General features: G+C 42.8%; 1 pseudogene; it reads left to right on the plus strand.

Moving 5' to 3' along the window:
• Positions 1-7,745: 7,745 nt before the first annotated feature.
• Positions 7,746-12,482, plus strand: LOC127764104 (galactoside 2-alpha-L-fucosyltransferase-like; annotated as a pseudogene).
• Positions 12,483-12,942: the final 460 nt, after the last annotated feature.

Raw genomic sequence — 12,942 nt, forward strand, 5'->3', positions numbered from 1 at the left:
TAATCCCATACCAACTGGATTAGAGCTATTACCTGTCAAGGGGCCTGAACCAGTATAATCCTTGTCTTTTGTTTGCTTGATGTCGTACTATGTAGATCATCGTTCCAACGGACCCCAACACCCTCTATATCCGGTCTGCGGGTATCCCCCGTCGACAGTGTTATTCAAGGCTGCATCAGTATATTCGTCCTCTTGGATTGCTCTGGTTCGGTTGATATTTTTTCCTACCAATTTATCATATGTCTTTATTAATCTAGTCTTAGCATATCGATTTAGCTCTATCGGTTGCTTCTCGCTTTAGGGTTTCTACCGGTATCGGCTAAATTGTATTGCTGGATTAGATTAGCTTAGACATCTACCACCCTGAAGATCAGTTCAGGGCTTGATCATCTAGATATTATATTTCTTTTTATACTTAGTGCTGCATCAGTTAAGTTTGATCTACTAAGTCGTACTTAGAATCATAATCTCTAGCCTGCTTCTTGACTGTCAGTAAGGGTTTCATCGGGGTTTCAGCTGATAAGTTATCTGGACGTTGCATTGGCTTACAAGGATTGCATACATATTGGATTTAGCCGATCGCAACAAAGATTTTACTCTCTTGTGGATTTAATGACATCGGACCTCCAACCGATGTATGCTTTAACCTTCGGGTCGACGCTTATTTATCATATCATTATTAGCCGATTGGTTTCTACTTGATTATATTGATATTTTATTATATCGTCATCAGCCGATTGTCTTTATATCATTATCAACATTGGACATATAGCAGATTGCTCAAAACCCTATCGCTATCGGTTGGTATCGGCATCGGCTGGAATTGCTCCATCAGCTTGTTAGCCGATCGGCTCATTGATCTGCTATTTGTATATCTTGTCAGTTGCAGGGTCAAACTAACTGGCACGCCCGCATCTCATCAATTTTTGGACCTGCACTAGAGCTAAGCAAATCTCCTAAGCTAGTGTGTGTTTTTCGCGTCAACATAAACGTATTTGAAAAATCAACAACGCCATATATTAAAAACCGAAAAGGTATTGTATACTTATTCACACGGAAAAATGGAAAGGACATATGGAAGCAGGAAGCTATAATAGTACTTAGTGTGCCAGAAATTTCAAAGTTGATTTTTTTGGAAGGAAAATTTCAACATTGTTCCGAAAGGAAGTATAATTGTTGATGCTGATCGGATCGTTATTACACGGGAAAATTGGAACCATGCCATTATAATTTTGCAAAATTTGAGATATCATGTGAGTCCTACATGTCATTGACTCATGTGGGTCTTACATGTCATTGAGATACCGATGGCATATCTCAAACTTTGTAAAAGTACAATGGCATGGTTCCAATTTACCTGGTTGGTGAAAACTGTTGGTGAAAAAGATAGTACACCTTGACTGAAACGAGAAAAAACACATTTTCATGTAATATAGTATTTACCATACAAGAAACAAATATGCAAGTTGTTTTAATAAATTTTCCCTTAGAGAATTACTTCTACCAGCTTCTGAGAGAAAATCTTGCGAGTTCAGTACACAAATCCCACAAATTGAGAAAATCTTGCGAGTTCAATACATCCCACAAACTGTCTATGAGTTGAACACATATAGGACAAATTAAACATGATATAATTGGAGAGATCAAATCTCTCCTCTATGCACTGAGTTTGTCGTAGTTTGATAATTTTCCTTTGATATTATCCATTTCTTAATATAACCGTTAAGTTTATTAATTGTTTTACAATATACAATTGGAATGAACTCTTTTTTAAAAAAATACCTAAAATTGGTATGCAGGTTTGATAATTGATTTAAAATATGAAAATTTTTTTATGTTGCCTCATTACACAACATGGCATATTATATCTAAGTTCCAATTTCTTTTTGGTAATTTTATTTTTTTTCAATAAAACTTATTTATATGTGGTATACGAGAGAGAAATTTTTCGTGCAAAAGATAACACCACAGAAATATTTTGTGTAGGACACGAAAGATGATTTACATTTAAACAAACAATAGCAAGAGTATTCTATATAAATTTCACAAAACTACATGTATTTTACACAATTTATCACAAAACTATAGATTTAAGAGCTTGTTTCACAAAACTACATATTTAGTGTCTACTTTTATCACAAAACTACATGTACTTTGTATAATCTATCACAAAACTACATATTTAAGAACTTGTTTCATAAAACTATAGATTTAGTGTATTCATTTATCCCATAACTACACATTTAGTGTCTTCTTTTATCCCAAAACTACATGTTTAGTGTCTTCATTATCACAAAACTACATTTCATTATCACAAAACTACAGGTTTTAACAATGCTAAAACATGTAGTTTTATGATAATGAAGACACTAAACTTATAGTTTTGTGATAAATGAAGATATTAAATATGTAGTTTTGTGAAACAAGTTCTTAAATCTGTAGTTTTGTGATGTATTGTGCAAAGTACCTTTAGTTTTGTGATAAACGTAGATACTAAATCTGTAGTTTTGTGAAATAAGTTCTTAAATCTGTAGTTTTGTGATAGAATGTGCAAAATATATGTAGTTTTATGAAATTTACTCTATATATAATGGATAACTTACAATAAAAAAAAAGTATTACATCCTGAGTGGTACGTGTTTCCCGCGTGCCTTAATTATGGAGACTTGATCTACCTGCCACGTGGCGTTATTTACTTATTTTCCCAAAAGTGTCAATTATTTAGCGGTAGCCTAGCAACAGGGAGCATCGGTGCTCCCGAATGCACGAACACGACATTCGGGAGTTTTCAACTTTCCCGTAGGAGAGTTCCCGAGTGCTACTTCCCGAGAGATGGCCTTCGGGAAGCTGTGTCCCGAGCTTTTTGATTATTTCCCGAGGGGTTTTGGCACTTGGGAGCTTCACAGATTCTGGTAGAAGAAGAAAAGAAGAAGAAGAAGAAGAAACGTTAATGCGTTTGGTTGATGGTCATGTATGGGTAGGATATGTTCATCCATATTTTGTTGGATATGATGATCCATTTTTTTTGTTTGTATAGATAGTATAACTAAATTTCTTGTTTGGTTGAACTGTTGAAGGGATATAGCATGGATGAGATAAGCCAAAAGTTAGTGGTTCCTATTTGTCATATTTATATTTTTATCAAAATATAATCATTTGAGATCTTTTTTAAAGATTTAATTATAACAAATATAATGGTATAATCAAATCATAAATTAGATAAATGGTTTAGGAGAAAAAAATCATTTGGAGCTTGCTAACAGAAAATCAAACCAACCATAGCTGATCAGAATATGACACATCACCCAGACCAAAACTGAATGGCTTCATCCAATCAAATTGGCCGGATGCACTCATCCAACTTATTGAGGGAATATTCCCTTTTCTGGACCGTCCCATTCATTCTGCCCTCCAACTAAACACCATAAAAAATCGGACGGCTATCACCCATCAAGACTCATCCACTCAATTACCAAACACACCTTAAAAGGATAAAAGAAACAGGGAGGACTACTATGTGCCTTATTATTATTTTTTTCACAAAATTAAGCTTCGACATTCTGTTCTGACTTGATGAAATAAAATTCCTAGTGATTTTAATGCAAATCTCTTGTGTTTTCTACGGGAGAAGAAAATGGCAATGGGTCAAATGTCGTTGAATAAAAAAAGATGCTGGGATAGGGAAAAAAAAAGGAGAAGAGAAACAACAAAACACATTGAAAAATTATAGAAATATTGAAGAAAAACAGGGGAGCTAGGGGCTATTGTATCGAAATAGAGTGATTAATTAAGAATTATATTCACTAACGAACTCCATGTGTTCACTTTTTTTTTTCAAAACCAGAACTGTCTAACCTACAGCTATCAAATATAACTATGGATCTCCCTAAAAAAATAACTATGGATCAATAGCCGCCAGCCGCCAAAACAGTTAAATAGACATTTTTCCGTAGATGGTCAAGTCAATCCGTTCGGCCAACCGCACATACAAGACCTGCAATGTGGCTGTCTTTTCTGAGCACCAACAATTAATTTTGAATTTTCGATGTAGGAGTATATTGTGCTACCTACATCCTTCAATATTTAATATCAGTTAATGCAATATAAAAAAAATACTCTATACCATCACTGAAGTTTATCCGAGTTCAATAATTTATCACTAACATTGTCTCTTTCTACAATATACCTTCAACAATATGTCACTGGATTGCGCTTTATTTTTAAAAATCCCAAAATACCCATATAGACATACAAACTTAACAATTCATTTATCTAATTAAAAATTTCAAAAAAATGAAAATTGTTTTATGGTATCCTTACACAACATGAAAGTTTGTATATAAGTTTCAAGTTTTCTTTTATTTTTTTTGAAAATATAGCCTATCTGTTATATGCAATATAAAATCTTTTTTATTGTTTTTTTAATGTAAACCATCTTTCATACGCTACGTAAGATATTTTTGTGCTATTTAGGTTTTTGGTGGCGGTGGCAGGTGGACCCACATATCAGCGACCTGCACCTCATCTCATCGCTATATCGACTGCAACTTGTGACATGTGCGATGGCGGTGGCCGTCGTCATCGCCATTGCCATCTACTTTCAGCCGCCACGGTAGACCCCTCCCCTTCCTTCAGCGGCGGCGACGCTAGGGGATGCATCAAGGTGTGGCAGTGCGGCTTGTGGCACATACAGATTGAAGAAGGAATGAGTGGGCTGACAACTGGGCCCCAATGTTTTTTATTTACATCCTATCACTTATATGTGGGACCTATTTCTATTTTCAATTGTTTTGATGACTGGGCTGCTACGTCAGTACACCAGCTTGGAGCAAGTCAAACTGTCACGTTAGAAAAAAAAGTTTTCAAAACCACCGAAGGAGTCAATTTGAATTGGTTGTTGAAGTTGGGGGAGGTGTTATACCCGATTTTACAGTTGAGGGATATGATTCGACTAAGGGCAAGAGATGAGGGAGGAAAAATAGACATATTCCAAGATTTGGGATATTCGATTAAGATTCGTCTTTTTTTTTTCACGTGCAAACCCACTTCTCTCCTCTCCCTTTTTCCATCCATTTGGGCCACCCTTATGTACTTCTCCTCCTCGTGATGAGGACACATCTAGCTCGGATATGACCATCACTATCTTACGTATTCATCAACCAAAGGTGTATATGTTCTATATTAAATTTACTTGTTATATATTTGAACAAACATTGCTACACAATGAGTTTCATTTGTTTTTGTTTGTAGAGAAACTTGCTTGGGTGAAAAAAAGAGACCGAACATGTATAAGGAATGCATGGATGGTCAAAGAAGTTGATTGGGGACCAAACCAAGACCTTCTCCAAGTCTACTTCTTTCTCAGCACGTCATTTTTAGTACATAGAAGACAAGAAATAAAGTTCTACACGTTTTGGATTCGGATTCGGATTCGGGCATCCGGATAACATCAACTTCAAATGGACCTAGGCTCTGATCTAGAAGAAATCTTGGGGCCTATGAGTACTTGATGGAAAGCTTATGTAGTTAATTTTCATATGGTTTTGGTCCAACGTCAAAATTCCCACCGAGCTATCATGATTTTGCAAAACAAGCCACATATCTCATCCAGTCCGAATCTAATTTGGGTCTTGGGCCTTATAATTGTGTCGTGTACTAAGCTCAAGGGAGTGTGCTCCCTAGGGCAACCCTAGGACGTCCCTAATCATATTTATTCAGTAGCCGTCATCGTTTAGAGTCGGGTTTTACTTAGATTATTTCTGCCATTGCAGTTTCGCTGCTAGATTGGTTTGTGGAACCCTAAATTCGAGTGCTTAATCATTCATATGCAATTGTGTTGTAATCTATCTTGTTTTTGTTTGTATTCTTCGATTTACATGTAGGGATTAGACTTCTCGGTAAGGTCAACCGGTCAGTGCATAATTGATAAACTAGAGGAGACGTGGTGCTACGATTGCACGGTTCGGATCGTGTTGATCGGAAGCCGGATCGTTTGTGTCAAGTTTTTACCAAATCCAGAGTTATCAATACCTATCAGAAGATCAGGACTATCCTCGTCACCTCGGCCCAACATATGCGTTCGACCCTTCAACGGTTTGCCTCCTCCCTTTCTCTGACTGGCACGTCGGGCCCACTGGCCCAGCTTTATCGTCTTCCTCCGGACCTGACCAGATTCCTTTCTCGCACAGTGCCGAAATCGATCCCATCTCAAATCCAGCTTCTCCACCGTTTCTCCTTTCAAATTGGATGCGAAATCAGAATCCCCTGGATCTCCTCTTCGTTTCCCCTCATCCAATTTTTGTCAAGCCCAACGAAATCGAAATCGATCCGGTGGATTTTGGTTCCCTTGTGATATCGCCGGGTAGGAATCGGAACCGGGCCGTGCGGGAACTGCGTTGCGTCACGGTCGTGTGAATCAAACTCACAGATGATGCAGACGGACGACTTGTGGGCTTGATCACTCTCGACCTGTTGCGTGGTGTATGCGTGCCGCGGAAACTGACCGCGCGAGGAAGACGGGGGAAGACACTCGCACGACACGGACGTACGCAAACGACGGACGAATCGAGATGTGTCGATCAAAAAGTTACGAATTTTTTAAGCAGTTAAGATTGATTGTTTAGCATATTTTAAGATTTGAAAAAAAATTATGGTGTCCCTTATTAAGGCCCTGTTTAATTCAGCTTAGAATTATTATAATCTGGATTATTAGAAGTAAGCTGAAACAAATAAGTAGATTATTATGCTAGATTATTATAATATATAAGCTAGATTAGTATAATCCAATAATATCCTCTAGAGGAGCTTTTTCCAGATTATTGAGTGGCTAAAGACCCACTACCCTTAGATGCCTCTAATAATCTAGAGAAATAAACAACTCGCAACTTATTCCATAGTCAGCTTATTATAATCCAGCTTAGAGTAATCTGATTTAATAATTTAGATTACAATAATATTAAGATGAAACAAACATGACCTAAATGGTGTATAGGTAAGAATGTGAAGGTGGTTGAGGGTAGAATAGGAAAAATTTTGAATGGGAAGTGGTTAATACTCTGTTGCGACAATTATTTTGAAACAAATTTAAATCCTAGAAATACAAAGTATTATGGGACAAAGGTAGTATATGAATATTAGGGTTAATTGGATCCATGCCACTCGAAATGTGGCAAATCAAAAAAATGCCACACCTATACTAGAATCCGGGTGCATGCCACTACTATTTCATCAAATTGGAACCGTGTCACAATATACGCCCCGCGCGGGCTTTGCCCCCGTTTTAGGGTACCGTATTTTCGTATGGACGTTTCTGCCCTCGTGTTCACGTGGGGATTGAATGGTGACCGAGGTGGTCGAGCCAAACCAGAGCTGGTGTAAGCACGTGAACACAAGGGCAGAAACGTCCATACGAAAATACGGTACCCTAAACGGTGGCAAAGCCCGCGCGGGACGTACATTGTGGCACGGTTCTAATTTGACGAAATAGTAGTGGCATGCACCTGGAATCTGGAATAGGTGTGGTATTTTTTTATTTGCCACATTTCGAGTGGCATGGATCCAATTAACCTATAATATTACCTGGAATACTTTGAACTGCTAGGAATATAGCACGGTCAATCTGCTACTTCTAGGAAGCTTCAGTAATTAAGATCGAACGTATACATCAAATAACCAAGCTGATCACACCTTAGCTAATACTCCTAAGCTCCTAGCTTTCTCTCAATACACCTATGCTATATATTTGATCGACGAAGAGGTAGCTCTTGCTGCCTAGCTCGCATGGACGCGGAGGACGGCGACGGCGGGCCGTCGTTCTCGCCGGCGTCGACGACGGAGGTCGCCGTGAAGGCGGCTCCGTGGTGGCGGCGGCGGCCTTTGTTGAGCGGCTGCGGGACGGGGAGGAAGGCCGTGAGGGCGGCGAGCGTGGCGGCGGCCGTGCTGATCGCCGCCGTCGTGCTCTCCTACTACGCCCGGGGCGACTACGACGAGATGCCGTCCTCCTTATTCACCACTACTACTGCCACCGGAGGTAATTATATACTATTAGCTAATTAATTCAAGTACGGTCGTCGCTAATAGCTAGATTCATTTTTAATTAACTCTAGCTATATCTTGCTCGATCTCTTTCTTCTAAGCTTTATTAGGGCTCCTGAAAGCTTAATTTCCAACATGTGCTTAATTATCTTAGAAAGTTTCCTTCTAAGTGTGTAAATATATGCTCATAACTCGTTACAAAAATTCTTTACTTTTGTTTTTCCCGGCCGATTTTTATTAAGATTTAAAAGCAAGGGGGGAAAGAATTAATCCACAAGTTCAAGTGCAGAACTGCTGATATATATACACATTCATACATACTTATCTTGTACAAATTAAAGTAATTAACTAGGACTATATATATCTAGCTAATAATTAACTATCTACTCAAAACGTACGCATACGTATACTGTGCATTTATTACCTCATCGATCAGACCAACATATATGCATGCAAATTTTCTTGAGCTAGCTAAGTCATCATGCACTGTTAGCAATCGTTGGTGTACATGACACTATTGCACATCCATAACTGACCATACAATGGATAGGAGACATACTGGCCGTACGAACCTGATAGAGTACGTATGGACCAGTAAAAAAATTCAGCCGTAGTAGTCATAACTCGTACTATATTCTCTTCGTTTAAGATTACTTATTGTAGTAAATCTCACACAAACAAAAGGAGTGGTAACTTAGATGCCAACTAGTAATTATAGGACCACAAAATCGTTAGCTCAGAAAAGCTATGCAAAACGTCTGGTAATAGTTAATGCCGTTAGCTAGCCGGCCGGAAGGGGTTGACTTGACCACAGCAAAACGACTTGCCATTATATTAACCGAATATGGATTTTCATCTCTTAAAGGAGATAAAAATATATCACTTCACATACATAAAATGAAAAATTCAACTTATATAATTTGTAAAAAAAAAGAACAAATTGCTAGTTATTATACACATTCGCAATTATATTTGTTATTTTTGTTACAATATGTAGGAGTTAAATTTTAACTTGCATGTTTATTGAATGAAATATTTTATGTTAATCTATCTTATCATTTTTTCTTTAAATTTTTTAATCACTATTCAGATAACATGCAAGCAACGAGGATATCCCCTCGAGAGATAAAAACACTTTCCCCATTAACCCACAACCAGCACACATATTTGGGTGGAATCACTGGCCATCGATCATTGACCGATTAGTATACGGATTTGATAGCTGGTGCACGTGAGACAGTTAATTAAGTTGGTTACTAGAGATGAATACTCATTTCTTGATCAATTACGGTAGTAGTTTGTCTGTTTTAGTTTTCCCTTTTTCAAGGTGTAATCCTTTAGATGATTAAAGTTAATTAATATCGTTTGACATGATTGTTTATCCAATTATAAGGAACTCCAGGCGTACATTTATGTATTATTTGACTAGCAAAGTATCCGTGTGTTACGATGAGCAGAAAATACGAGTAAGTTACCATTAAGAAACAACATTGTCTAAAATTTAAATACACACTACTAAAAAAATCATTTCTTTCATGCGGTTGAGTCACATGTTTGCACCAAAAAATCTGCGAAAATAGCGGTTTTAACATGCGGTGGCGAATCTGTATGCAAAAATCCGATTTACGCATGCGGTGCTTATATCGACCGCATGCAAACATAAAAAATAATAAAAAAGGAAATTAAATTCCAAAAAAAAACAAACCCTAGACCGTAGCTCCGGTGCCCCCCACTCTTTCACCGGCGCTAGCTGTCAGAGGCCGAGCCCGCCGTCGCCCACGCCAGATCCGCCGCCGCCTGGTGCTGTGCCTCCCGTTGTCGCCAGATCCGCTGCGCCGTTGCCGGATCCGCGCGGGAGCGAGGCGGTGGAGCCACCCAGCGGTGGAGGAGGTGGAACCCAGGGTCATCGAGCCGGCTGTTGCTCGCCACCGTGGTAGATCTGTCGTGCCGCAGCTAGATCCGCGCGCGTGGGAGGCGGAGCGGCGGCCGGAACCACGTGGGAAGGAGGCAGTGAAGGAGGAGGTGGAGTCGTCCGACGGTGGAGGAGGTGGCCGCGCCTCCCACTCGCCCGGTCCCGGCTGTCTCTTCGTCGACAGCGGCGCCACCCGAGGTCGCCGAGCCGGCTACTGGCGGTGGAGGAAGTGGGCTCCCAGGTACACCAAAGTTGCTCTATGGCAGTTGTACGATCTCCACTTGATGATAAAAAGGTAAGACTAGGGTTATTATCCTTTGAAAACCCGAACCTAAGTAAACCTTAGATCCCCATCACAGAACACAAGGTTCCTCATATTTGGACCTATTGGGCACCGCCCATTGACATATATATTTAACATTTATGTTATTGTGACTTTGTTTATTAAAGTTATTTTAGACATGACTTATATTTTTTTTTACGTATTTACACTAATTTTGTGAATAAAACGAATGAACTAAAGTTTTGTTCAAAGATCAATAACATCATATATTTAAAATTAGGGGGACTATATATAAATTTTGTGAAATTCCTATGTGCATCTGAGGAGACCCTAAGGTTTCTTTTGACTTTCGGAACCGGAAGCAGCTCCTCTGCCACAATGGCCGGTGCCATTGGACAATCGAGACAAACGTTTGGAACCTTTGAATTTTTCAGGTTCCAGTATCGAATTGATTATTGCGAAAATCGTATGGAAATCTTGAGAAATTCATGTGTTCCACAGTACAGAAAACTTGTGCATGGAGAAATTGGCCAAAAACATGTGGTATTACAATCTAAAAAAATGAAATAATTCATTCAACCAACGTTCAGCTTCTTCTGCTGATTATTCAGGTTTAGAGGACGCGCCTCCGTCGAACTCGAACCTCACCGGCGACCAGCTCCTCGGCGGCCTCCTCTCCGCCGCGTTCAGCTGGCAATCATGCCGGAGTCGGTACGAGTTCGCCGGCTACCACAAGAGGAAGCCGGCGCACAAGCCTTCGCCCTACCTCGTCGCCAAGCTCCGCAGCCACGAGGCGCTCCAGGTGCGGTGCGGCCCCGGCACGGCACGGCGCCGTACGACAAGGCGCTCCGGCAGCTCAAGTCCGGCGATGGCGCCGCCGCCGCTGATGGCGACGACGATGACTGCCGCTATGTCGTATCCATCGGCTACGACCGCGGGCTAGGTAACCGCGTCATCGCCATCGTCTCCGCCTTCCTCTACGCCGTCCTCACCGAGCGCGCGCTCCTCGTCGCGCCGTACAACGGCGACGTCGCCGCCCTCTTCTGCGAGCTCTTCCCGGGGACGACGTGGCTGCTCCCCGGCGGCCGGCGGTTCCCGCTCCGGCGCCTCCGGGAACTCGACGGTAAATCCAGGGAGAGCCTCGGAACCTTGCTGAAGAGCAACGCCGTCTCCGTCGACGCCGGCGGGAATGGCACGTCGTCGTGGTCGGGCCGGCCGCCGCCGTACGTGTACCTCCACCTCGACGGCAGCGCCGACTACCACGACAAGCTGTTCTACTGCGACGAGCAGCAGCGCCTCCTCCGCGGCGTGCCGTGGCTGCTGATGAAGACGGACAGCTACCTCGTCCCGGGGCTCTTCCTCGTGCCGTCGCTCCGTGGCGAGCTCGAGCGGATGTTCCCGGAGAAGGACGCCGTGTTCCACCACCTCAGCCGCTACCTCCTCCACCCGGCCAACGCCGTCTGGCACGCCATCACGGCCTACCACCGCGACCACCTCGCCGGCGCCGGCCACCTCGTCGGCATACAGATCCGCGTGTACCACGAGGAGACGCCGCCGGTGTCGCAGGTGGTGCTCGACCAGGTCCTCTCCTGCGCACGCAGGGAGAAGCTCATCCCGTTCCCAACCGCAGGGACGACGACGAACACGTCGTCGTCGGACCAGGCCGTGCTCGTGACGTCGCTGAACTCGTGGTACTCGGACAGGATCCGCGACGAGCTCGGCGGCGGCGGCGGCGTGCACCAGCCGAGCCACGAGGGGTGGCAGCGGATGGGCGAACGGCGCACGACATGAGGGCGCTGAGCGAGATGTACCTGCTCAGCACCTGCGACGCGCTGCTCACCACCGGCTTCTCCACCTTCGGCTACGTCGCGCAGGGGCTCGCCGGGGAGCGGCCGTGGCTCATGCCGAGGCGGCCTGTGTGGGACAAGGAGCCCGCGACGGAGGTGCCGGAGCCGCCGTGCGCGCGGGCGGCGTCGCCGGAGCCGTGCTTCCACTCGCCGTCGTACTACGACTGCGCGGCGAGGAGGAACTACGAGGACATAGGCAAGGCGGTGCCGTACATCCGGCGCTGCGAGGATGTGAGCTGGGGCATCCAGCTCGTCAATGGAAGCAGCCACTGGTAGTTTACTCAACTGTTGGTCGGTGTCCTTTGTCAAATAACGAATTGGTTAATTGATTTGGAGTAAAATACATATTGCCAGTCCTTAAAAGTTATGGGGTGGTATCACTTAGAGCCATAAACTTAAAAATACACGTTTAGATCTATAAACTTGGCTTAATGTACCACCGTCAGTCTAATCGGCTCTTGACCGCGTCTAACCGCTAACGTGCCGCGCTACGTAGGTATCATTTTTGAGCACGGCTGCCTCCACATCACCGTGTTTTGAAATATTACATATTCCCCATCCATGCCATTGTAGCTGGCCAAATCCCCAAAATCACCAAATTGGCTAGGGTTAGGACGGTAGCCGGCGAGGCCCATGGCGGGAGGCAGCCAAAGTGTGGTGGCGAGGGCACGGTGGGAGGCAACCAAGTGCAGGTCGCAGTCCCATGGCTTCTTTTAGCTAGGCCTCCTCCTGTAGTCGTCGAAAGAGGGTACCGTTAATCTTGTGCCCTTATACGAGAAGAAAATTGTCGGGAAGCACATATCGAGGACCATCGCTAACCTGAACCGTATTATCTACGCTTGTCCTGAGCATGAGATGAGTTATGA

Source organism: Oryza glaberrima, chromosome 2, assembly GCF_000147395.1.
Source record: "Oryza glaberrima chromosome 2, OglaRS2, whole genome shotgun sequence".
In the NCBI taxonomy this organism is placed as follows: Eukaryota; Viridiplantae; Streptophyta; class Magnoliopsida; order Poales; family Poaceae; genus Oryza; species Oryza glaberrima.